The 27,776-nt window shown below is 40.2% G+C and overlaps 1 long non-coding RNA gene across 2 annotated transcripts in view; it reads right to left on the minus strand.

Moving 5' to 3' along the window:
* Window positions 1-27,776, minus strand: part of LOC309861604 — an 88,896-nt gene that overhangs the window by 23,170 nt on the left and 37,950 nt on the right. For both annotated transcript variants that reach the window (XR_014310042.1, XR_014310043.1), the window contains exon 2: window positions 25,776-25,894. This is a non-coding gene — a long non-coding RNA (uncharacterized lncRNA). The remainder of the gene's footprint in view (window positions 1-25,775; window positions 25,895-27,776) is intronic.

Here is a 27,776-nt window from a genome sequence, read left to right on the forward strand (position 1 = left end):
ACCACCACCACAAAATGGAGTGGACCAACACAATTACTTATGCGCTCATGATTCCCTGTGCAGTTTGAGGTGGAAGGGCTGGGATCTCCCATCCTCGAGAACGTCAGCCAACATCATCATATGCGAATGAGAACAGAATCTACAAAGCCTCTTGAGACATAGGCTCAGAACTCACATATCATCCATATCACTACATTCTATCAAAGCAAATCACAAGGCCATCCCAGTTTCAAGGGAGTGGGGAAAATACATTCCACCTTTAATGGGAGGATCTACAAAGAAATTTGAGGCCATTGACAATCCATCACATCCCATTACAAAGGGAGAAACTGAGGCAAGGACAAGCCAAATAAATATGGCACAGTCACACAATTAACAAGTGGGGAGGCAGCATTCAAGAGTCTGAAACCAGAGCCTATACTCTTAGCCACGAAGCTACACAACTGCAAGGTGGGGCTGAACAGGTAGGTAGGAAACAGATGACAGAGGGTCTTGTCTTCTCCACATTCTCCTGAGAAGCAAAGTAGTTCAGTATTCAGTGAGCTGGAATTCCACCCTAACTCTGTCACAGACTGGCCATATGACCCAGAGAAAGACCACACTGTGTTCAGCTGGGTTGCACACCCAGACAAAAGCTTAAGTAAAGAAAATACTAACAGCTAAGATGAACTGGAACTCATGCCTACAACTGCCCTAAAATATCTCCCTATGAGCTGTTCACCTAGCCAGAACTTTCTATTCTGCCCTGAGAGCCCCAGGAGAAATCACATAGGAGCAAATTCTCCTATGCAATCGAAGAGGAGATGGCCCCTCCCTGCACCTCCAACCCAGGCAAGATTTCTCTGTTAAAGAAGGTGGGGATTGTGAGCTGGGCCAAGCAGGCCTTTGAGAGCATTACAAAAGGAGCCCTGTCCATCTGAACTTTAGGATGCCCACAATGAGGATATGGGTATTGTCAGACAAGAGCTGAAATCTGGAGCCTTTTTCTTCCAAGGCGTTCTGGTGCCACCTAGCATCAGTGGAGGAGCTGCTGCTTCTGACGACTCTTGCAGCTAGAGCAAGGGAAACAAGATGGAAGGGGAACTGAGCCAGGAGTTGGAGCCAAGATTTCAAGTCTGCTCTGCCAGTGGTGTCCACTGTGACCCTGGACAAATCCCTTCACCAGGTTTCAACCTCAAAGTGAGGTTCTCTTGGCTTCCCCCAAACACTCAAGGTAGAAACTGGACTGATTTTAACATTCTGTGGTTCTAAGAGCTATTTGTGGAATGCCCTTGTGCAACTGCAGCCTTTGGTTTACTATTTGTACAACTGTCTGATTCTCTATCATGCATACACATAGTGGAAAATCTCATAACAAAGGGACCCTGCAATCTTTTCTCTGCTGTGTTCCAAGTGCTCAGTACATGGCGATGCTCAACAGTGTTGTGACTCTGGCTGTTGAGGAAACTCATTAACGGGGGCTGGTCTCAGAGGGAGTAGAGCAGGCAGGACAGCAACACTATTTGGGAAGATAATGAACCCCCCAAGCCTTTGCAATGTCCCTGGTTGCCTTTCTCAGATCGGTAGATTATAAGGAGTTGCAGGGCCAGGGAAGCCACCATCTCCAGCTGACAGGGGGAAGCTAGAGCTAGGACATCTCTCTCCCTCACACAGGCTGTAGACTCACTCCAGGTGCTGAGGTGTCTAAGGAGTGGGGAAGGACAGCTTTAGTCTCCTATCTCCTCCATCAACACCTCTCTATCCCCAGCCACTTACTCTTTAAATAAAGCACCAAGTCGAGTCTCCAGTACCCTCCTTCCATGCATATCACTGTGTCTAAGCTCCTCCTCTGTCAATATTTAAACTGCCACCACCTGACTCAGTCTGTCTACAGGAGAGACAGCCTTTCACAGATCAAGCCTGGGGAAAGACAAGCCCAGGCACCTCAGGAACCAATACCACCTGGAAGGCAACAGTACCCTCAGGGACTGACCCCAGTGCCAGTTCAGCAAAGGGAGGCTGGCTGACCAATTTTTTAGGAAAAATGTTTTTCCCCCATCAATGTCATGAGCTTTTCTTACCCCAGCTAACCTTTATCCCACAAGATGAGGTGAAAGATATCCCTGCAGATGTAGATGACAAAACCCAAAAAACAGGTAAGTGGATGAGCCCCAAGTTACCAGCTAATTTATATTTAGAGCTGAGACTGGAACTGGGGTTCTCTAAACAATTAGTGAGGGCTCTTCAACCACCTTATCAACCAGAGATTAACTGGCAGTCCTTTCCAGGGCTGCTTGGACATTTAAATCTCAGAATGTTAATCCAAAGGAGTAAAATTTGAAAATATCAGGCCATATGGCAGGTGAGTCAGAGTAGATTTGACCACAGAATCCTTCCAGAACTCCTCATATCACCCTGTTTGCAAAAGGGCAGCCTAGGGTTGAAGGGTAGGGTTATACCAGTAAGTCACCTCTCAGAATTCTCTTCTCCCATCTGCAGGGTCAAAAGTGAGTCCTGAAACCCCTCAACTGCTGCCTCTAAGCCTCTAATCTTGTCTTCAAAACTACCCAGATTTTCTGGGGGCATTGGGAAAGAGAGAGAAAGATTTATAATCTTTTGCCCCTTTTTACAAAAAAGAACTGTTTGAAAAGAAGCATCTATTTGCTTTCCCCATTTATAACAGACCAGTATGTTAGGCAATGAAAGTGGTCTTTCAGGAAGGGGATACAAGACCCCAGGGAAGCTTAACATTTGCTGTGCTTCCAGCCAAGCACTCCTCTTTTTAAAAAGCAAGGAACCAGAGAAGGAATAGAAGACCCAAAGAGGGGACATGAACTTGCCAGAGACTGAAAATCACCTCTGCTATCCTCAGCTACCCCATAAGCTCATCCCAGGTGACTGGAGAATAGTAATTTAGAAGGTCTGTTCCAGGTTGAAAATGAAATTTATGGAGTACCCTTTTACCAAATGGTCCCATTGGTGCCTCTCCCAGTAGGACCTCATATCACTCTCCTGGCCCCATTAATCAGTTGGCTCAGGATAACCAGAGGATATCTTTAGGGCATGCTCTTAATGAATATCATGACCAAATGAGGGAGCTTGGTAACATAGTTTAACAGCATTGTTGGGGTACTTCATCATTAAGAATAAGTAGGCATGGGAGTTCAGGCAGAGTGGCAGACCAGAATGGTGGCAGGGGCAAGGGAGCATAGACACCTTTTGTCAGAAGACCCTTTCTTTAGAAAGCCCTTGTTTCATCCCTGGAAGTGATGGCCTACACATCAGGTGGCTCTTGGAACAATAGGACAAACAGGGAATACACCTCATTTTTTTTTGTTCCCTGTAAATGCCAATACTTTTTTTTTCCATTCTGCTCCTCTATAAAATGAAACAAGGAAGCCAACTAATGCCTGATAACTTTCCCAAGTCAACAGACAAATATGTGGCTGAAAGAGGAGATTCAGTTCCAAGATGCCCAACTTCAGGGCCCAAAATATTAACACTTCTATAGTACAATGAAAAGAGCCCTGACTAGATTTAGGGTTGGGATATCTGGGTTCCCAAATCTATAAATTTCTTATTATAAGACTTTTCTTCCCTTATCATTTTCCATCTTTAAAATTAGGGGGTTTGCATGGAGACTTCTAAAGCCCCAGATTTTTCTGAATTCATCACTCTCACCTGTAAAGAACACATACTCAGTTTACTCTTAAGTGCCCTTGAAGTTTTCACTCAACCTACCAGTAAGAAATCTTTTTTCAAGTAGATGAGTTGGAAACCAGAATAATCAGCTCTCATACAGGATAATTAGAGCCACTAGCAAGTCAATTGAAGACCTGCTGACTGGCTAAGCATCAGAAAATCACAAATACATGTTGGGGATGGAGACCAGAAAAAGTAAGCAGGTGGTAAAGAAGAAATATTAAAGATGTTAAGATAAATCCCAAAGGAAGTAAGCAAAAACTGTGTGTTCTACTTATGCCCCAACTCCTGAGTCCAGCATACACTGGGCCCCCATCACTTTATCCTGACCTGCCTTGCCAGGCTCAGAGCACCTGTTCAAGGGAACCTAATTGCTTACCATTATAAACACACTGTATACTTTTCCAACTTCTGTGCCTTTGGTTGAGCCATCTCCTCTACCTAGAATGCCTGCTCAAAGCCTGAATCTCAAATTCAGCCCTCTAGAGACCACTTCTTCCATAAAGCTATCCCTAGTTACTGAACTCCCAAAGCTCTCGGCACATATCTTACAGTATTCAATACAGATACTTCTCGTTACTCAGGTCTCCCCCCCCCCTTAATCATACTTGCTATAATGACAGAGCCTGAAGTGACAAGTCCTAAATGACTCACCCCAGGGCTAGAATTAAGCCTTGGCTAATGATAATAGTGGACCGGCTTATAAGAATGTTCTTTCATCTATTCCTGACTACAAATTCAGGAGGCAGAGGTAGGGAAAGACATTTCCTCTGCCTCTCCCCATTCCAGAATATCTCTGCCTCAGCCTCCCACTTCTTCTCTTCCCCAAAGGCAAAGACCAAAGGATGATCCAATGGTCAATGTTCCAGAAAACTCAGTAGTTCTTGAGGGCCTAATCTTAAAACAGCTTCAGAAACATTCTGGGCTCTCCTGTCTCTCTTCCATTTCCTCTTTCCATGAGGTCAAACACTACAATTAGGCTAAGTGTTGCTTCACAGGCAAAACCAACCTCTCTTCTGCTCCCTTATCCATCTTCGACTTTGGGCCACTGGGCTCACATTTATAAATAAATTATTTTTGTTTCCATTCTGCTAATGTTTCTGGTAGTACTAGTACAGGGAGAAGGAAGTAGACCACTGGGAAAGTGAAGGACCACCAAGGGGAGATGAAGTGATTGTCCATGTGGGCTGCAGACATTCTTATATTCTAAGTCTATGATGACACCAAAATACCATCAAAATTTTAATTGGCATTTTTTATTTCCATTTTACAGGTAAGCAAACTGAGACTCAGAAAAGTTGGGTAGCTTATACAAGATGCACTTTTTTTTAAGTAGCCTCTATACCCAGCATGGAGCCTAACGTGGGGCTTGAACTCAGGACCCCAGGATCAAGACCTAAGCTGAGATCAAGAATCAGATGGTTAACCAACTGAGCCACAAGGCACCCCTCCAAATAATGCATTATTTTTAATAATGATGTGCATCAATAATGCATTAATAAGAGCGAGAAAAGCTATTCCAAACCCAGACCAGATTCCCAGCCTGCTGTAATTACCAAAGACCAGGCTGGCCTTGTTGCTAAACAGCACATCCTGTAATTTTCCACAGTTCTGTCTCCCAGACTCTCTCAGGGTCTTAGTTTATACCTCTAGCCATTTAAGATTCCCAGCCTCCTTTCCTCCCAGTTTTCCATGGGAATACCCTCCAAACACACATAAAGCCTGGGAGAAGGATTGGCATCCTGAAAGACATGAGACATTGGCTTGGCTCTAATTACAGCTCTAAAAGCCTGTGCTGTGCCTAGTAGACAAACCATACCAGAAGCACATTAATTTTCTGCCCCAGCTGGCTCCCACCTTGGGAAGGCTTACATTGCCATGCTCAAAGGGGCTCTGTCTGAACCCCTGATGTGGGAGAGAGGCACCCATCCCTGCCTCTCTTCTTATTTTTAATTAGAAGTTCCATTAAAACCACTACAGCAATGAGGCACACACTAGGCAACATACTTCAGGACAATTAGCACACTCCTCGGGGGGCTAAAATGGCCTCAGCCTTGGTCTGGGCAACATAATTGAACCAAACATACAGCCTACTAGGAGGCTCCCATTTTAAGTGGAAAGAAACAATTAGTCACACAATCTATCAGGCAGTTAGATCTGTAGGAAATTATTCAATATGCATAATTTAAAAGTTTTCCAGGGGTTGAGATATATAGAAATTATTACTTGCCTATGACTTGGTACATCCATAAGCAAACCACTATCCCCACCCACACTCACCCCATACTATTAATGCTCAGTGTCTTCATGTGTAGATGCCTACCACATAGAGTCTAGTTGTAATTATGTGTCTGGATCACTGTAGACATAGTTCATTCCTAAAATGTGGGAAATAATCAGTGGGACAGAGGGGTTATGGAAACCCCATCTACCTCACTGCCACTTTCTGAATCCCCAAGCCACTAATTAAAACCTGCCCCTAAGATAGCTCCTGGCCAAGTCATCCTGGTGATTCTGAGAAGTAAATAAAAAGAGCAAATTAGAAGGCCAGAAAGACCTCTCTGAACACCAGGAAAGCTGCAGAAAATCACCCGAGGCTCCCTGGACTCTGTTTGATGCCACACTCCCAGATTTCACATGCAGAAGCATCTTGTCTGCATTTGATCATCCTTCTCTAACACTCATTGCTGAACCATTGTACTTTCTGCAGACCAGCAGTGCCGCTATAATTAATATTCAACTGGCATTGCCACTGCACACTCAAAGCCTGTTCTTTCAGCCTTTTCAAATCCAATTCAGACCAAAGTAATCTTTGCCCTTGCATTTTGGTTCAGGAAGCAGCGACTGTTAGGATGGCAGATAATGGTTTATTAGCACTACCGAACAGCAAAGGAGCCCAGCATTGTAGCGGTCATCACTAGGTTTCTGAAACTAAACTAGGTCTCACAAACTAAAATTAACAAGCCAACAGGACACAAATGCTGGTACAGAAATAAGACCATTTCAGGAAGGATTATTAATTGTAAATTTTCATATAAGACTACAGATGGAGTAGGAGGTTGTGAGGCTTCCAATAAAGGGTGTGGTCCAGCTAATGAGAGGCAGCCACTGTTTGACCACTAACTTTAGACTCCCCACAATCACCCTTCAAATCTCATTATTTGTGGATCTAGAGCAACTGCTACAGTGTAAGGAGGCCTTAATTCAAATCCTAGACTAAACCACTGCATGACCTTATGCAAATTCTTTCCCTCTAAGGAACTCAGCCCCTTATGTTTAAAATGAGAGTTAAAAAAGGATCAGTGGTGGCCATTACCCTTCATAATCATTTCCGGAGAACAAAGAGATAGGCAAACGTCAACTGTGGTGAACATTTTAATTAAGAGGATCAGTCCTATAGAATCAAGATGGCAGAGGAGTAGCAGACTGAAATGACATCAGGTCCCAGGAGTTCAGCTAGATGGTTATCAAACCATTCCAAACACCTACAAACTCAACAGGAGATAGAAGAAGAGAATCAATTCTAGGAACAGAAAATAGACCACTTTCAGGAAGGTAGGACATGCAGAGAGATTAATCTGAAGCAACGGGAAGATAGACTGTGGGTGGAGGGGCCAGCTCCCGGCAAGCAGTAGAGTAGTGGAGCACAAAATCAGAACTTTTAGAAGTCTGCTCCACTGAGTGACGTCACTCCAGAGGCTAAGCAGGGGTGGAGCCCTTGTGAGGACAGTGTGGTCTCAGGTCCCGCAGTGTCACAGAAAGACCAGGGGTGTCTGAGTGTGGCAGAGCTCCCAGGTATCGGAGCAGGGAAGCCAACCACAGAGACAGAGCCAAGGAGTGGGCTCTCAGATCCATGATCCTTTAGTCTTGCAAAGTTAAATTTTTTTTAAAAAGATTTTATTTATTTATTTGGCAGACAGAGATCACAAGGCAGAGAGGCAGGCAGAGAGAGAGAAGGGAAGCAGACTCCCTCCCGAGCAGAGAGAGAGCCCAATGAGGGGCTCAATCCCAGGACCCCAGGATCATGACTTGAGCTGAAGGCAGAGGCTTTACTACTTAGTCACCCAGGTGCCCTGCAAAGTTAATTTTTTTTCCTTATTCTATTTCTTTTAACTTTTCCTCTTTCCTCTTTTAATGCTTTTTAAATATTTTATCTTAATTTTTTTTAATCTTCATTGTTATAGTCATATTTTATCCCTTCGTTGTATTTAACCCTACTTTTTGTATACATATAGGGGGTTTTTTCTTTAAAATTTTGGGATACAATTTTTTCTAATAGATCAAAATATACCCTAAATCTAGCACATGGCTTTGTTCTACTCTCCAGCCTGATCACATTCTTTTTTTTTCTTTTCCCAACCAACTTATTTTATCAATTCTTGCAGAATTTTAATTTTCATGTTTACAGTCATATTCCATCCCTTCATCGTCTTTACCTATATATTTTTTTTCTTTCTTTAAAATTTGGGGAGGTAGTTTCTTCTGAGAGATCAGAATACACCCAAAATCAAGTGGGTGGCTCTCTTCTATTCACCAGTCTAATATATATTTTTTAATTAATTTCTCCCCCTTTCTTCTGACCCAGTTTAGGATCTATTCTGATTTGGTTAGCACATATCTTTCTAGCATCTTTGTCACACTTATATAATAACAAATATTATATTCTCTCATTCATATATTCTTTTCTGGATAAAATGACAAGGCAGAAAAACTCACCACAAAAAAATAATAATAATAATAATAATAAGAGGTAGTACTGATGGTTAGGGCCCTAATCAGTACAGACATTGGTAATATGTCAGAACTACAGTTCAGAATGATGATTATCAAGGTGATACCTGGGCTCAAAAAAGGCATGGAAGATATTAGAGAAACCCTTTCTGGAGAAATAAAAGAACTAAAATCTAATCAAGTTGAAGTCAAAAAAAGCTATTCATGAGGTCCAATCAAAAATGGAGGCTCTTACTACTAGGATAAATGAGGCAGAAGAGAGAATTAGTGATATAGAAGATCAAATGATGGAGAAAAATGAACCTGAGCAAAAGAGAGACAAACAACTACTGTACCACAAAGGGAGAATTCAAGAGATAAGTGATACCATAAAATGAAACAATATTAGTATAAATGGGATCCCAGAAGAAGAAGAAGGAGAGGGGCAGAAGGTATATTGAAGCAAATTATAGTAGAGAATTTCCCTAATATGGCAAAATATGGCAAATACACCAAAATCCAGGAGGCACAAAAAATCCCCCTCAAAAATCAATAAAAACAGGCCCACGCCCCATCATCTAATAGTAAAACTAACAAGTCTTAGTGACAAAAAGAAAATCCTGAAAGCAGCTTGGGACGAGAAGTCTGTAATATACATAGAAATATTAGATTGGCAGCAGACTTATCCACAGAGACCAGGCACACCAGAAAAAACTGGCATGATATATTCAGAGCACTAATTGAAAAAAATATTCAGCCAAGAATACTATATCCAGCTATGCTGCCATTGAAAATAGGAGCGATAAAATCTTCCAGGACAAACAAAAATTAAACGAATTTGCAAACACCAAACCAACCTTACAGGAAATATTGAAAGGGGTCCTCTAAGCAAAGAGGGACCCTAAAAGTAACAGACCAGAAAGGAACAGAGAAAATATGCAGTAACAGTCACCATACAGGCTATACAATGGCACTAAATTCCTATCTTTCAATAGTTACCCTGAATATAAATGGGCTAAATGCCCTAATCAAATGACACAGGTTTTCAGAATGGATTAAAAAAAAAACAAGGCCCGGGGCACCTGGGTGGCTCAGTGGGTTAAGCCGCTGCCTTCGGCTCAGGTCATGATCTCAGGGTCCTGGGGTCGAGTCCCGCATCGGGCTCTCTGCTCAGCAGGGAGCCTGCTTCCCCTCTCTCTCTCTGTCTGCCTCTCCATCTACTTGTGATTTCTCTCTATCAAATAAATAAATAAAATCTTTAAAAAAAAAAAAAAACAAGGCCCATCAATATGCTATCTACAAGAAACTCATTTTAGACCCAAAGACACATCCAGATTTAAATTGGGGGCGGGGGAGATATACCATGCTAATGGACATCAAAAGAAACCTTGGTGGCAATCCTTATATCTGATAAATTAGATTTTAAGCCAAAGACTATAATAAGAGATGAGGAAGGACACTATATCATACTTAAAGGGTCTGTCCAACAAGAAGATCTAACAATTTTAAATATCTATGCCTCTTACATGGGACCAGCCAATTATATAAACCAATTAATAAAAAAAAATCAAAGAAACACATCAACAATAATACAATAATAGTAGAGGACTTTAACACCCCCCTTACTGAAATGGACAGATCATCCAAGCAAAAGATCAACAAGGAAATAAAGGCCTTAAATGACACACTGGACCAGATGGACATCACAGATATATTCAGAACATTCCATCCCAAAGCAACAGAATACACATTCTTCTCTACTGCACATGGAACATACTCCAGAACAGATCATATCCTGGGTCACAAATCACATCTCAACTGGTACCAAAAGATTGGGATCATTCCCTGCATATTTTCAGACCACAATGCTCTGAAGCTAGAACTCAATCACAGGAGGAAAGTTGGAAAGAACTCAAATACATGGAGGCTAAAGAGCATCCTACTAAAGAATGAATGGGTAAACCAAATAATTAAAGAAGAATTAAAAAAATTCATAGAAACAAATGAAAATGAAAAAACAACTGTTCAAAATCTGTGGGACACAGCAAAAGCGGTCCTGAGAGGGAAGTACATAGCAATGCAAGCCTTTCTCAAGAAACAAGAAAGGTCTCAAGTATACAGCCTAACCCTACACCTAAAGGAGCTGGTAAAAGAACAGGAAAGAAATTCTAAACTCAGCAGAAAAAGAGAATTAAGAAAGATCAGAGCAGAATTCAATGAAATAGAAACCAAAATCACAGTAGAACAAATCAACGAAACAAAGAGCTGGTTCTTTGAAAAAATTAATAAGATTGATAGACCCCTGGCCAGGCTTTTGAAAAAGAAAAGAGAAAGGACCCAAATTAATAAAATCATGAATGAAAGAGGAGAGATCACAACCAACACCAAAGAAATACAAACAATTATAAGAACATATTTTGAGCACCTATATACCAGCAAATTTGTCTATCTGGAAAAAATGGATGCATTCTTAGAGACATATAAACTACCAAATCTGAACCAGGAAGAAATAGAAAACCTGAACAGACCCATAAACAGTATTGAGATTGAAGCAGTCATCAAAAATCTCCCAAAAAACAAGAGCCCAGGCCAGATGGCTTCCCAGGGAAATTCTACCAAACATTTAAAGAAGAATTAATATCTATTCTCCTAAAACTGTCCCAAAAAATAGAAATGGAAGGAAAACTTCCAAACTCATTTTATGAGGCCAGCATCACCTTGATCCCAAAACCAGAAAAAGACCCCATTAAAAAAGAGAATTACAGACCAACATCCTTGATGAACACAGATGCGAAAATTCTCACCAAAATACTAGCCAATAGGATCCAAAAGTACATTAAAAAGATTATTCAACAGGACCAAGTAGGATTTATTCCTGGGCTACAAGGTTCGTTCAACATCCACAAGTCAATCAATATGATACACTAATAAAAGAAAGAACAAGAACCATATGATGCTTTCAATAGATGCTGAAAAAGCATTTGACAAAGTACAGCATCCTTCCTTGATCAAAACTCTTCGAAGTGTAGGGGCACCTGGTGGCTCAGTGGGTTAAAGCCTCTGCCTTCAGCTCAGGTCATGACCCCAGGATTGAGCCCCGCATCGGGCTCTCTGCTTGGTGGGGAGCCTGCTTCCCTCTCTCCCTCTGCCTGCCTCTCTGCCTACCTGTGATCTCTGTCTGTCAAATAAATAAATAAAATTTAGAAATAAACAATAATTAAAAAACAAAGAAAAACTCTTCAAAATGTAGGGATAGAGAGTACATTCCTCAATATCATCAAAGCCATCTATGAAAAACCCAAAGCAAATATAATTCTCAATGGAGAAAAACTAAGCTTTTCTGCTTACGTCAGGAATACTGCAGGGATGTCCATTATCACCACTACTGTTCAACATAGTACTAGAAGTCCTAGGCTCAGCAATCAGACAACAAAAAGAAATTAAAAGCATCCAAATCAGCAAAGAAGAAGTCAAACTATCACTCTTTGCAGATGATATGATACTTTATATGGAAAACCCAAAAGACTCCACTCCAAATCTGCTAGAACTTCTACAGGAATTCAGTGAAGTGTCAGGATATAAAAACAAAGCAAAGCAGTCCATTGCATTTCTTCACACCAACAACAAGACAGAAGAAAGAGAAATTAAGGAATCAATTCCATTTACAACTGCACCCGAAACCATAAGATACCTAGGAATAAACCTGACCAAAGAGGCAAAGAATCTGTACTCAGAAAACTATAAAGTACTCATGAAAGAAATTGAGGAAGACACAAAGAAATGGAAAACGGTTCCATGCTCATGGATTTAAAGAACAAATATTGTGAAAATGTCTATGCTACCTAAAGCAATCTACACATTTAATGCAATCCCTATCAAAATACCATCTTTTTTTTTTCAAAGAAACGGAACAAATAATTCTAAAATTTATATGGAACCAGAAAAGATCTAGAATAGCCAGAGGAATGTTGAAAAAGAAAGCCAAAGTTGGTGGCATCACACTTCCAGACTTCAAGCTTTATTACAATACTATCATCATCAAGACAGTATGGTACTGGCACAAAAACAGACACAAAGATCAATGGAACAGAATGGAGAGTCCAGAAACAGACCCTCAACTCTATGGTCAACTAATCTTTGACAAATCAGGAAAGAATGTCCAATGGAAAAAAGAATCTTCAACAAATGGTTTTGGGAAAAGTGGACAGCCACATGCAGAAAAATGAAACTGGACCATTTCCTTACACCACACACAAAAATAGACTCCAAATGCGTGAAAGACTTCAATGTGAAACAGGAATCCATCAAAATCCTTGAGGAGAACACAGGCAGCAACCTCTTTGACCTCAGCCACAGCAACTTCTTCCTCAGAACATTGCCAAAGGCAAGGGAAGCAAGGGCATAAATGAACTATTGAACTTCATCAAGATCAAAAGCTTTTGCACAGCAAAGGAAATAGTCAAAAAAACCAAAAGACAACTGACAAGAATGGGAGAAGATATTTGCAAATGACATATCAGATAAAGGGCTAGTATCCAAATCTATAAAGAACTTATCAAACTCAATACCCAAAGAACAAATAATCCAATCAAGAAATGAACAGAAGACATGAACAGACACTTCTGCAAAGAAGACATCCACATGGCCAACAGACACATGAAAAAGTGCTCCATATCATTTGGCATCAGGGAAATATAAATCAAAACCTCAATGAGATACCACTTCACACCAGTACGAATGGCTAAAAATAACAAGTTAGGAAACAACAGATGCTGGCAGAGAAAGGGGAACCCTCCTACACTGTTGGTGGGAATGCAAGCTGGAGCACATGTCATTCTGGAAAATGGCATGAAGATTCCTCAAAAAGTTGAAAATAGAGCTACCCTACAACTCAACAATTGCACTACTGGGTATTTACCCTAAAGATACAAATGTAGTGATCCAAAGGGGCACAGGCACCTGAATGTTTATAGCAACAATGTCCACAATAGCCAAATTATGAAAAGAACATAGATGTCCATCAAAAGATGAATGGATAAAGAAGATTTGGTGTGTGTGTATATATATATATACAATGGAATACTATGCAGCCATCAAAAGAAATGAAATCTTGCAATTTGTGATGACATGGATGGAATGAGAGGGTATTATGTTGAGCAAAATGAATCAATCAGAGAAAGAAAATTATCATATGATCTCTCTGATATGAGGAAGTAGAGAGGCAAAGTTGGGGAGTTTGGAGGGTAGGGAAGGAAAAAATGAAACAAGATGGGATGGGGAGGGAGACAAACCATAAAAGACTCTTAATCTCACAAAACAAACAGTGTTTCCAGGAGGAGCAGTGAGGAGGGAGAGGGTGGTTGGGTTATGGACACTGGGGAAGGTATGTGCTATGGTGAATGCTGTGAAGTGTGTAAACCTGGCAATTCACAGACCTGTACCCCTGGGGCTAATAATACATTATATGTTAATAAATAATAAAAAAAATTGTAAAAATAAAAATAAATATTGTTGAGGAAGCAGGAATTATGAGACTTACTTAAAAGTATCAGTCTACCCAGGTTCTTTAACTTAGCAGTAACAAGACCAATTCTCAGCATGGGGACAAAGCAGAGTGAGAAGTCAAGTATCTCCCCATATCTTTTCTGGCTCCAGCACCCTCAAAAGCCTTATGGCTTCTGTAACAATTTCTAGGCTGAAAGGGGTAAGAGAAGGGAATATTTTTACATAATGAACAGAGAAGATGGTCTTATAAGAGCAGAGATGTTTCAGTTTAATAAATAAGCCCATAGAGTGGGAAACATAAAATAACAACCTCACCTTGCTCTCTTTCCTCCCTCCCATCTCTTGCTGCTGCCCTACACTGACAGAAATCTGCCAGAAGCTGAAGGGCAAGGGAACTCATTGCTATAAACTAGTGGTTCTTACACTTTTCGGTCAGGATCATCAGAGGACTATTGAAATAAATATGCCCAGGCCCTATCCCCAAGTTTTCTGAGTCACTTGGTGTTGGGTGGGACCAGAGGACCACCAATAATGCAGGAAAGATGTGGATCTCAGAACCCACAGTAAGGATACCAGCCAGCCTCCTGCAGTACAGAGCAGGGTGGAAGGGGTGGAAGGTTGATCCAGAAGGGCACACATGCATCTCTTGAATCTATACCATTAGACCATGGGACAGCAAACTTTTTCCATAAAGAACCAGATGATACGTATTGTAGCTTTTACAGGCCATACAGTTGCTTAACTCTGCCATTATAGCAGTTGCTTAACTACTTAACTCTGCCATCATAGCACCCAAAAAAAGCTCACAGACAACACATAAATGAATGAACATTTTCTTTTATTTTCCAATAATAATTTACTTTCATTCTTTACTTACAAAATTTTATTTCCTGCAAATTCATTTAAGTCTAACCCACCTCTATCTCCTCAGTATTCAGAAAACACCACAACAGTCATTCCCTGAATGTCCATATATAAATGCTGGGAGCTTTATGTGCATTGTATCTTTGCTTTGAAGAAACCTAGAGTTTAATCTACCCAGTTAAGAACACCACTTGGGTAGCTTTCACTTCATTTGAGACAATTTCTCATCTCCACTGTGTGTTAGAAACTGCTAGTCGCTCAAGATCCAGAAGTAAATAAGACATCCACAGTCCCTATTTTGGGGGTTAACTCGCTAATGAGATGTTGGTTAAGGTTTTCTGGATACAAGCAACAGATATGAGCCTAAGTAAATTAGATAAAAAGAAAAGTGTTGGAAGAATACTGGAATGCCAAGAGGCTTGAGACACAAACAGGTCAGCTATTCTTCTGGAAGGCTGGAACCCAAAACGGTTCCCACAAGAGTTGCCAAGACCCAAGCCCCACTTCTGGATTCTCTTAAACTCTCTCTGGGCTGGGGACCTGGCTTAAGTAGCTTTAAAATTTCTCCTGATGATTCGGATTTGTAAACATGGTTGATAACTACTTCTCTGGTCTCTTCAGAAGAATGGTTTCCCTCTTTTGTCATTCTGAATTTTAGTAGACCATGGACTCCCGATAAAGTTAGACTAAATGTTCAAAAATCTACCCAAATTCCCCAACTCTCCACCAAGTTTAACAGATGGACAACAACATGCTCCATCTTTATAGTACCTTTCCAAAGCATCCTCAGGTTTTATCTTTAATGAGCCCTATGAAGTAGATGGCACAAGTGTTATTCTTCTTCAGTAAGGAAACTGAGGCTCTGGTAACACATGTGCCCAAATACACACAGCAAGTGACTGGGTAGAACAGAGACTAGAATGCAGTTCTCCAAAGGGCATTGGTTCACCAACTTGAGCATGAATAAGACACCAAGGAAATTTGTCCCAGTGTGGTGCCCTTGGCTTCAAACACAGAGGTTCTGATCCAGGAAGTCTTGAGTGAAGCACAAGTACCTACATTATCACTGAAGTGATTCTGATGCATAGGGCCCAAAAATCTCAGTTGGTAAAACACCACCATGAGGAAAGCATCTTCAACCCATAGCTGTGAATATTATCCTGCCCAGAAGTGAGAAAATAGACCCACTACCTAATTCAGGATGCTTTCCCAACCTAAGGTACTTCATTTTCTTTTCCCTTCATCTTATTACCTACTCGCATTAGCTTTCTAGAAAAATAATAGTCAAACTCTAGATCAGAAATAGTGAGTTTCAGTTCAGCATGCCAAGTCTCACCAACTTGCAGTGGCTTTTTAGAGCCTTGGATTAAGAAATAAGGAGGTTGGGTCAGGTTCAGCAGGAGAATATCTGCTGATCAGTTAGTGGTGTCAGTCATGGACACAGTGAGGGATTCTGGCAGTCTAGCCTACCCTCTACTTAATACTCTATCCTCAGCTTTTTCTCATTTTTCTACTTAGTATTTCTAGGAAGAGATTAGGTTCTGAGTAACAGATAATAATGATTTTTTAAAAGTGCTTCCACACTGTCCATCAACTATGGGTTCTGCTTGAGACATTCTGGATGCCATGATTCAAATATCCCCTGAAATCCATCAATGTCTGGGTAGCTGATTAAGCACCATGGACTATAACAGTGTTCCCTTTTCTGATCTTGAGGCATTTTTTTATTTGTGTGAGCTGATGTATTACCACAATGAGGGGACTTTCTCACATTCTGCTCATGATAACAGATGAGGTGTGAAATTGATTCTGAACACCTAGGAGGGTTATGATTTATCATCAAACATTAGGCCCCATGGAGCTTTACTGGATGAATCCCAACTACATGCAGAATCCAACCACACTCCCACAAAGAAGACACTTAGGAACTCAAGAAATGTTAAGTACAGCTATTTCATAGTTGGCACCCAATGAAGAGCTCCCTTTCATTCATTAAATCAACAAATATTTACTGAGCACTTAACATATTCCAGGTTCTACTTTAGGAGCTACAGACACTGCAATACACAAGAGAAACTTATCCTAAGACCCAGCTCCCCTCCCAATTATAATTAGTAAATTTAACTTACCCTCACCTTTAGGTAAACACCCACAGCCCGGTACCTGAGGATCAATACTTGAGGTGTCCTGAACTGGGTATCATTGTACAGTTTCCTGGACTGCAGATATTGGAGGAACCAACCTGATGACTAATTTTGCACCTTCAGTATTGTTACTCCCAGTACAAGGAATGGATCCATGGAAATTTCTAATGAGGTTGTCCCACATGTGAACCACTCAGGAAGTCCCTCAGTCAAGAAGGGCTTCAGGTAAAAAGCCTTAACCAAATGAGAAGTTTGTAGATATCTGCAAAGAATTTTCTCTTCTGCCAACCAATACCTAAAACCACATCCTTAGGCAGAACTGGACAAGGAAAATGGGGCAGTTCATAAGAAACACTTTAAGTTTTTGGTATATATGCTCCTAAGGCTTTGTTCTCCCACTCCAAAATTCTGCCTCTCAAGTTCAAGCCTGGGCTTCGGGCAGATACATTTTGAATAAGTACGCATTGGTAAGTCTGCTGAATCTAGAAAACATGGTCTTTAAGTTTCATTTAGATATAAGCCTGATCTCTGTCAAAATACAAGGTACAAATTCTGGTAAATGGATAGAGACCTACCCAACTGGAAATCATGCAGGCTGACTTCTAGTACTGATTTTATCTTTAATCAGCTTGTGACTTCAGACCAGATACTCCACCTTTCTGGACCTGTGTCATCATATGCACAAGGAGGGGAGAAGGAGTAGATCATTTCTGAAGCATCTTGCTTGAGGAGCTAAGTTTATATAGCTATATTTTTTCACATTTGCAGGCCAATTTCACATACTAATTGATTAAGCCCCAGTATAAATACCACTGTTAAGAAGGGTTGGTTTTTTTTTTTACAAGAAAGTAATGCATATTTAAAATATATTTGTGTCAGATCAGCCCATTACATATTTAAATGCCTTCAGGATCCATAATTAGTCTCCTGGGGTGTTCAGTGTAGAATTTTTATAAACTCCCCAGTAACAGAGTCATCTTTGTACTATTTGTCACCTTGCCTTCTGCCTTCCCACCCCCTGTCCCATCATTTAGGTGTCCCCACAGCTGCAGTAGTCAGTCATTATCTGACTCTTACGTGGAAACTACTGGATTTCTGTGTCAATAGGGTCTGTAAATTCCTTCTCCTCATTAATGAATCCAGAGTTGTCTTTTTATCGACCTTTAACAGACAGACTTTCTGCCTAATCATCTCCATTTGATTAATATCCTCACTTTTTGTCGTTGTTGTTCTGATTGCCTGCCTCTCTATACCCCACTCACGTACACCTGCAGGCAAATACTCCCTGTGCTGATGGTTAAGACCATCACACAAGCAACAGATCAGATGGCAAACATCAAGGTTTTTAGGTCTATGGTTTCTATGGCTTCTCCATGCAGATAATCTGACATAGTAATGAATGGGACTGAAATCTGACTGTCTTGCCTATTCAAACTTGTCGTGCTGTCCACACGCCTATCTTTAGCCAGGTTACATGGCAAAAATTAGCAAGAGTAATTCCCTGGGAATTCTTGACCAATCCCCAGTTGCTGCAGCCAGTGTTCCTCTTAGGAACGGATTCACATTTCACTACTCTTCTAGAATCACAGCGTATTCCAGCAGCAGGTCTCAAAAGTGTAATGCAGTGAGAATTCCACAAAAGAGTGATGATTGTTGGCTTACTGCTTGAAGCTCCACACCCTCTCTTCCATCCCCTCTTCTATATTATCAGGCCTGGAAGCCTGCATGCCGAATGCCCCAGGTTTTCTTACAGGGGCTTTTGGTTAGGTTGAGCCATTACAGAGCACCGGCAGCCAGAAAGGAGAAGTCACCCTGGTTCCAGCACAAGCATAGGCAGTATCTCTTCAGCAAGTCCAGCAATAACAGTAGCAGCAAGGTACCCAACCTCCAAGGTCCCAGCACTGCCTGCATGGTCTCCAGACTAGCTGCTTCCTCCTCAACGGATCTCCCCTGATCCTTCTGAATCCTGTTCATTTACTCCTCAGCCTCAATCTCTCCTCCATTGCAGTTTCCCTGACTGGACCATAACTGATAAAGGCAACTTGTGAAGAATGCAAATCCCCTACAGAGGCACCCCTGACAATTTTGATGTGTGGTCTCAGACCATTCTTTGCCAAACACAGCTTTCAAGGGGCTACAGAAATGGTCCTGTCTATACTATTATCCCTCAGGCAGTTTATCTTTAAGTTCACCTTTAGGTAAAAACTCAGTCTGATTAAATATTTGGCAACCAATGCCAGTGTCTGAGGAACATCCCTACCCAGCCAAGGATTTTCTTCCCCCTAATTGCTAACTTCATTCCCTCGAGGTGCAGGTATCTCTTTCCTCATATTCTTGCTTTAAAAAAAAAAAAAAAGTTAGTGGCTGAGAGAGATTTTAAGTAAAACATTGTTTTATCCCATAGGTTAAATAACCTCAGCCAGATGGCACCTTGGAATTAAAAAGATAAAAGCAAGAGCAAAAAAAACAAACAAAAACTCTTTAGTATCAGATTGGTTTTGGATAAATTAGATCTACGGTATGACTTTCTACAAGTCATTAACATCTCTGAACCTCATTTTTTTTTTCCAACTGCTCAAGTCTGTTGTGAGAAATAAATGAAACAGAGTTTGTAAAAAGTTAATGCATTTGGTCTTGGCTTTTTCTCCATATTTTCTCTTAATAAATAAACTGAAGTTGGTATGCATTCAAATCCCCAGATCCCAGTTTTATCAGAGCATCATGAACAAACTCTGCCATAATGATGGTTGGAAAGCACCCATACTTATGGCCACTGATGGGGAGGACCAGTGCTGAAGCCAACCACCTGCCCCTGCCCTCGGGGCAAGAGATCCCCTAGAGAACTGCTGTCTCAAGAGAAGAACCCAAAGAGGCACATTAATTCTTTCGAGTTTACCCAAGCAACAAGATGATGATTTAATACAAATTAATATTTTTTACCTAGACAACAAAGAAACAAAGGGGAAAAATTCCTATTGCCCATAATAATCATGGTCAGTGCTTTGAGTATATTCTTCCACACTCTGGGAGCTGTTCCCTTAACCTCCACTTCGACCTCTCTCAAAACCAGCCACTAGTATAAAACAAGAGAACAATGTAGAGGAGACTCTAGAACTCAAAGGTAAAATGGAGGGAGATTACGTCACACACTCCACAGAAGACACTTCTAATTTCCCTCATTAGATCTCTCGGTCCTTTCAAAGTCCTTCCTGGGCTGTACCTTGGTCAGGCAAGGAGGAAATCAAGAAGAAAGGTAAGAGGGAGGCCAAGGAAGAATGCAGAGTTTCTTGACCCTTCCTATTATACCTAATGTCCAGCCTTGTTGAATCTTGCCTTCCTCCACAATATTCCTTTATTATTGGGAACAAAGTAGCAACAAAATTATTAGGATTTTTTTTTTAAGATTTTATTTGTCAGAGAGAGAGAGAACAAGCAGGGGGAATAGCAAGTAGAGGTAGAAGCAGGCTCCCCACTGAACAAGAAGCCTAATGGGGAGCTCAATCCCAGGACCCTGGGATCACGACCTGAGCCAAAGGCAGATACTTGACTGACTGAGCCACCCAGGCACCCCATATTGTTGGGATTTTATTTTTGTTTTTGTGTCTCAGGATTCATACCCCACCCCCAATGAAAGCATTTATTTTTAGCTAAGTGGACTCCCCAAGAGATCCTAATGAATGGAGTTGCCTCCAATAACATGAGTGTATGCATGCAGTATTTTATAGCCAAAATCCCATAAACACAATTAAGACTGTACCTATATACACATGGGATATAAGTATATGGTCATTAATCTCATGTACTCTATCACAAACTTCTCTGTCAGTAAGTATCCTTTTACATTTTCAAAGCTGTATGGTATCTTACAAGGTATGCATTAAGTAGTTCTTCATTGTTGGATACCAGTTTCTTAATATTAGAAATTAAGGAAAAAAGTATTCTTGTTCCATCTTTCTCACCTGCCCAGTTATTCCCTTAGGAGATAGACTTGAGGAGGAATAGCAGAGTCAAAGGTAGATAATATGCACATTTAAAGCTTTGATGTATTTTGCCAAATTGTTCTTCAGGGCTAGTCTAGTGGATATCCCATTGAAGACATGAGAGAGTGTTCGCAAGAGGGGATTTGTGAGCCCCAAATGGAATCTAAGAAGAAAGTCCATGTCAAAAAGCCTGGAGGCCTCCCCCTGAATCCTGGTGCTTTATTTTTTTCCTTCAAACAGGCAGGCCTCCTCACTGCCTGCTTTGTAGCCTTTGAACATCACTGCCTATAATTCTTAGCTCTTGCCTCTTCCCTTTCTACCTCCTCCTTTGTGCTTTCTCAAGCAGTTAATGTAACAACTCTTACAACAAATTTTTCATTTAGTTTTTTGTAAGAGATTTTATTTATTTGACAGAGAGGAAGATCACAAGTAGGCAGAGAGGCAGGAAGAGAGAGAGGGGGAAGCAGGCTCCCTACTGAGCAGAGAGCCGATTCAGGGCTCAATCTTAGGACCCTGAGACCATGACCTGAGCCTAAGGCAGAGGCTTAACCCACTGAGCCACCCAGGCACCCTTCATTTACTCTTAATGCTAACTTATACTAGCACACAGCATGTTGGCCCTATGTACAGACAGCTGTTACTGCAATACTCCTGCAAAACATAACATTCCAAAACTCAACTTGTAATAGCAATTATTTATTGTTCACAGGCCAGCAGGTTGTTTCAGGTGTTAGGACAGCTACACTTGGCTCTGGCTTCAGGACAGTTTCCATATAATCCATTGGTCTCACTCTGAGTTCAGGATAAAGGAACAACGGCAATCTGTACCATGTGCATCTCAGAAAGACCTGAAAACTATTAATTATGCCCACATCCCATTGACCAGAACAAGCCACATGGCCAAGCCCAACATCAATAGAACTAGGAAATATACTCCTTCCACCCAAAGCACTGCAGGATTACATGGCAGAAAGAGTAAAGTTGTGAGGATAATTCAATCTATCACATCATGTCAATTGTTAAAATACCAAAGCACATCCAGGGTGGTCAGAGAGAAATTCCCTACTTACTAAGATTACAAACCACCTAATAACCTTGCCCAGCTGTGGTTACAGAAGCAAGCAGTGAGGCCTAATAACAGTGCCATAATTGATGTGGGTAGCCCCTTGCAACTATGTAACAGGGAGTGGGGGTGAAAGCAATGCTGTATAGCTCCACTCACTACCCTGCAGAGAACCAGCACTGGTGAGGACATCAAAGCAGACAGTATAGTCAACCAGTGCCTCTGTCTCTACCTTCAAGGGTCAAGGCCATATGGAAACTGTTGGCATCTAGGAATGTACCTATCCCCTGACTCACTGACAATGTTCCTCACCATCTACCTACTACAGCAAGGTATAGAACTGTGGGAACTTAATTACTGTCCATTTTGTGAAAGTCTTTGATGGAATACTCATGTCAAATCATGGTTCAGACAGGTATTGAGCCAACAGAAGCTTCATTGAAAGTGCACAACAGAAATTTAAAATTTAGAAAAGGAAAGAACACTACCAAACTCATATTCACAAGGCCAGCATTTCTCTAACATGAAAGCCAGATAATGACACTACAAGAAAAAATTACAGGCTCATAACCTGATGAACAGACATGCAAGAACCCTCAACAAAATATTAGCAAACTGAATTTGACAGTACATTAAAAGGATCATACACCATAATCAAGTGTAATTTATTCCAGGGATCCAAGGATACTTCAACATCCACAAATCAATATGTTACACTCTATTAACAAAAATCAAAGATAAAAAATCTTATGGTCATCTCAAATACACAAAAGGCATTTGACAAAATTTAAGATGCTTTCATGAAAAAAAAACTCTCAAAAAACTAGGCATAAAGGGAATATACTTCAACGTTAAAAAATTCCTATAGGAAAAGTCTACAGCTAACAGCATACTCAATCAGGAATAAGACAAGGATGCCCATTCTCGCCACTACTATTCAAAACAGTACTGAAAAGTCGTAGGACAGAGCAATTAGGCAAGAAATAAAAAGCATCTAAATCAGAAAGGAAGAAGTAAAATTTTCTCTATTTGCAGAAGACATGATATTATAAGTAGAGAACTAAAGACTTCACTAAAAAACTGTTAGAATATGTGAATTTGATCAAGTTGCAAGATACAAAATACACAGAAATCAATTGCATTTCTACACATTAATAATGAACTACCAGAGAAAAATTACAAAAACAATCTTGCAATAGCACCAAAAGGAATAAAGTACTTAAAGTGAAAAGTACTTAAAGTGAAAGATCTGTACACTGAGAACTAGGACATTGATGAAAGAAGTTGAATGTGCAAATAAATGGAAAGATACTCTGTGCTCATGGATTGGAAGAATGTTGTTAAAATGTCCATACTACCCAAAGCAATCTATAGATTCAATTTAATCCCTATCAAAATTCCAATGGCATTTTTCATAGAAATGGGAAAAAATCCTAAGGTTATTATGGAACCACTAATGATCCCAAATCCCCAAAGCAATTTTGAGAAAGAAGAACAAAGCTAGAGACATCTACTCCCTCATTTTCAACTATATTACAAAGCTATAGTAATCAAAACCACACACACACACACACACGCACACATACAATAGAATAGAACCAAGAGCCCTGAAATAAATATACTTATTTGATATATATGATATATATATATAGTCAATTAATTTATCACAAAGAAGTCAAGTATGTACAACAGGGAAAGGATAGTTTCTTCAATAAACGGTGCTGAGAAAATGATAGCCACATGCAGAAGAATGAAATTGGACCCTTATCTTACAACATACACAAAAACCAACTCAAAATGGATTAAAGACTTAAACCTAAAACCTGATACCATAAAACTCCTAGAAGGAAACTATAGGGGATAAGCTTCTTGACAGCAATATTCGTGGTGATTTTTTGCATTTAGCACCAAAAACAAAGACAATGGCAAAAAAAAAAAAAAAAAAGCAAAACTACATCAAATTAAAAATCTTCTGCACAGCTAAAGGAAACCATCAACAAAATGAAAAGGCACTGAATGGGAGAAAATATTGGCAAACCAAATATCTGATGAAAGGTTAATACCTAAGATATATAAAGAACTATAACTCAATAGCAAAAGATGAACAACCCAATTTAAAAATGTGTAGAGGAACCGAAAAGACACTTTTCCCAAGGACACACAAATGGTCAACAGGTATATATAAAAAGGTGTTCAACATCAGTCATTAGGGAAATGCAAATCAAAAGATAATGAGATCACCTTACACCTATTAGAATGAATATCATCAAAAAGATGCAACATGGGGGCTTAAGTGGGTACGAGAAGAATAAATGAAAGAAGATGGGATTGGGAGGGAGACAAACCATAAGTGACTCTTAATCTCACAAAACAAACTGAGGGTTGCTGGGGGGAGGGGGTTTGGGAGAAGGGGGTGGTATTATGGACATTGGGGAGGGTATGTGTTTTGGTGAGTGCTGTGAAGTGTGTAAACCTGGTGATTCACAGACCTGTACCCCTGGGGATAAAAATATATGTTTATAAAAAATAAAAAATTATATTAAAAAAAAAAAAAAGAAATATTGGTGAAGATGTGGAGAGAGGGGCACTCCTATACATTGATATACACACAATGGTGGGAATGTTAATGGGTGCAGTCACTATGGAAAATAGTATGGAGTTTCCTCAAAAAAAAAAAATTAAAAACAGGACTACCAGATGATCCATCAACTCATTTCTGGGCATATATCCAAAAGAAATGAAAGCAGGATCCTGAAGAGTCATCTGCACTTCCATATTCATTGCAGTATTATTCACAATAGCTGACAGATGGAAACAACCTAAGTGTCAGTCAACAAATGAATGGATTGACATTAAGGGCATAATGCTAGGTAAACTAAGTCAGACAGAAAGAAAAAGTCAAGTTCTGTGATATCACTTACGTGTAGAATCTAAAAAAAAAAACAAAAACAAAAGCTGAACTCATAGAAAGGAGGCTAGAATGGTGGTTAGGAGGAGCTGGGGGTTGGAAGAAAAAGGAGATATTGGTAAAAGAGTAAAAACTTCCAATTATAGGAGGAAAAATATACAGCATAGTGATAATGGTAATACTGTGTTTATACACTTGAAAGTTCTAAAAGAGTAGTCTTAAATGTTATTACAAAACAAGAAATGGTGATTTTTTTCTTCCAAGTTTTTATTTAAATTCCAGTTATACAGTGTAATATTAGTTTCAGTTGTAGAATTTAGGGATTCATCACATACATACAACACCCAGTGCTCATCACAAGTGCCCTCCTTAATCCCCATCGCCTATTTCACCCCTCCCCCCAGTCCCCTCCCTCTAGTAACATTCAGTTTGTTCTCTATAGTTGTTTCTTGGTAATTATGTAATGCAATTGAAGGGTTAGTTAATGCTAGAACATAATCAGTTCATAATATGTAGGGTATCAAATCAACACCTTGTACATCTTAAACTTACAGAGTTTTGCCTATTATATCTCAATAAAGCTGGAAAAAACTCAACAAGTAATTTGGAAAGTAGAGTAATTTAACCAATGATATGAACTACAATTTATATCATTTACCAAGCAGTTTTTAGAAATATATAGTACATCAACTAAAAGGAATTTTAAAACTTAGCTTTTTTATATATTTTAAATTATCCAACAAGTTATTATTTCGAGCATCACCTCTGCCTGCTTCAGGACAGCAGCCTCATAATCTTATTCTTGTACTTCTCTCTCCTACTAGACTAGAACCCATTCCACTGCCCACCCAGAAGGCAGGAATGCCTTCCCTCTGGTCAGAAAATCAGCATGCTATCACAAAGGAAGTGTCTGTAAACACCTCAATCAGGGACCCCTCAGTGGCTCCGTTGGTTGGGCAACTGCCTTCGGTTCAGGTCATGATCCCAGGGTTCTTGGATCGAGTCCCTCTGCGGCTCCCTCTGCTTGTGCTCATTCTTTCTGTCAAATAAATAAAATCTTAAAAAATAAAAGTAAATAAGTACCTTAATCACAGACTCGATCATCTAGAATGGACCTTGGAGATCACATCCAGGTTTCACTTTACAACCTAGGAAAGTTGGGATCTGGGCACAGGACCAGACCTGTGCAAGAACAGGCAACCATCAGGACCCAGATCTCCTGGCTCTCCTCAAGAAGTCACCCTGAAGCATAAGGGCCAAGAACTTACATAAGGGCCAAGATGTGGGCTCGGGTACCAGCTTTGCCACTTACCACCTGTGTGACCTTAATTGTTTAGTTTCTCTCAGCCTCTGTTTCCTCATCTGCAAATTTTAGATATTCCTACCTCCTCAGGTTGTTGAGTCAATTAAACTGTATGTGTCCTAAGCTCTCATTATCATTATAGCTTTAACGACTACCCTAGGGAAGTCTCTTATTTTCTCACCATAATCCAAATAGTCCTCTCCTCAGAACCCACAGCTACCAAAACACATGAAAAGGAAGGAAGTGGGAAATGTAACAAGATGACAACGGACTCTAGCTTGTATGGATACACAAAGGAATACAAAGGGCCTTGATTTTAATATGCTGGCTCCAGTGTCAGGGTGGCTCTAGGGCACCATCCTAGGGTCTGGATTACTTACAGAACTATGCTAGAGAAAGAAGACCAGCATTTAGGTAGCTCAAAGCAGCCTGTCTCAGGACCTGAGAAAGCCAGATTTTGGGTCAGCAATATCTTATACACTCACTATTGGTTGAGGGCACTTCTCACCAACAGCTTTGTAGATTGAGGTCAGAACTCATTACTTGCAAAACATCATCAATAAAACTAAATTTAAAAAATTATAGAATTTGTATTTGTAAAATTCACTTTGAATTAAAATAAAAAATAAAACTAAAATATAAAAAAAAATTAAAATCTGATCCTCTCAAGGGATCAGATAGCATCATTTCCAGTCATCACTGATGGAGCCAATCCTTTGACAACTGCCTTTTGACTCTCATTAGCATATAGGCCTGCCATTGGGTAAAGGACCTCTGGGACTTCCTCCTTACAGTGTCAGAAATTCATTCATGATCAAGAACACAAAACTATAAAGCACGAAGATAGAGAACTTTCCATTACCATCCCAATAAGAACCTTTTAAAAAACATATAATAACTATTATAGCTAACATTTATTGAGCACTTAACTATGTGTCAGGTGCAGTACAAAGCTTTTTAGTGAACAGTCGGACTGAATAGCACCCTGAAGTGGGTACTACTATTATTCCTATTTGGGGGTAAGGAAACTAAAGACCTAGTAATGCTAAATGACGTGCCCAAAGGCAGAGGAGCATGAAATGGATAAAGATTTAATTGCTGGTAGTCTGAGCCCCCCAGAGCACTACCCTTAACCACTGCCCTGCTCTACTCACTTTACCTTTTTGAGGCCATGTTTCACCATGGTTCCCAATACTGGTCCAGGACTAAGAATATCTTTTTTTTCAAGCTCAGCTCACTGGAGGTCAAGTTGTGTGACCTTGGCCACACCATCTCTTTCTCTACCTCACATCAGGTAAATTAAGCAGAGGGTTAGACCAGGTAATGCTGAATATCCCTTCCTGCCCTGAAAATTAAGATGGTAAATGCTTTCCCAACATCATGTTATATTCCAAGTTTTACTCTTTTTTGCTAACTAAAGAGCATTAAGGGAGGAAAAAAGAAAAGCAGAGGCTATAAAAGTATGTTTATTAACTAACATAGGGAAATGAAAAGGCAGCCCAGGGGATTCTATTTATATCTCCCTCGAGGATTAGGCCTTAATCTCTACTATTTGATTTTTTTAATGCATTTATTCAGAGCTGAGACCTGTAGGGGGCTCTTTAAGTCTGGCACTGAA

This window comes from Mustela nivalis (genome assembly GCF_964662115.1).
Source record: "Mustela nivalis genome assembly, chromosome: 3".
Lineage (NCBI taxonomy): Eukaryota > Metazoa > Chordata > Mammalia > Carnivora > Mustelidae > Mustela > Mustela nivalis.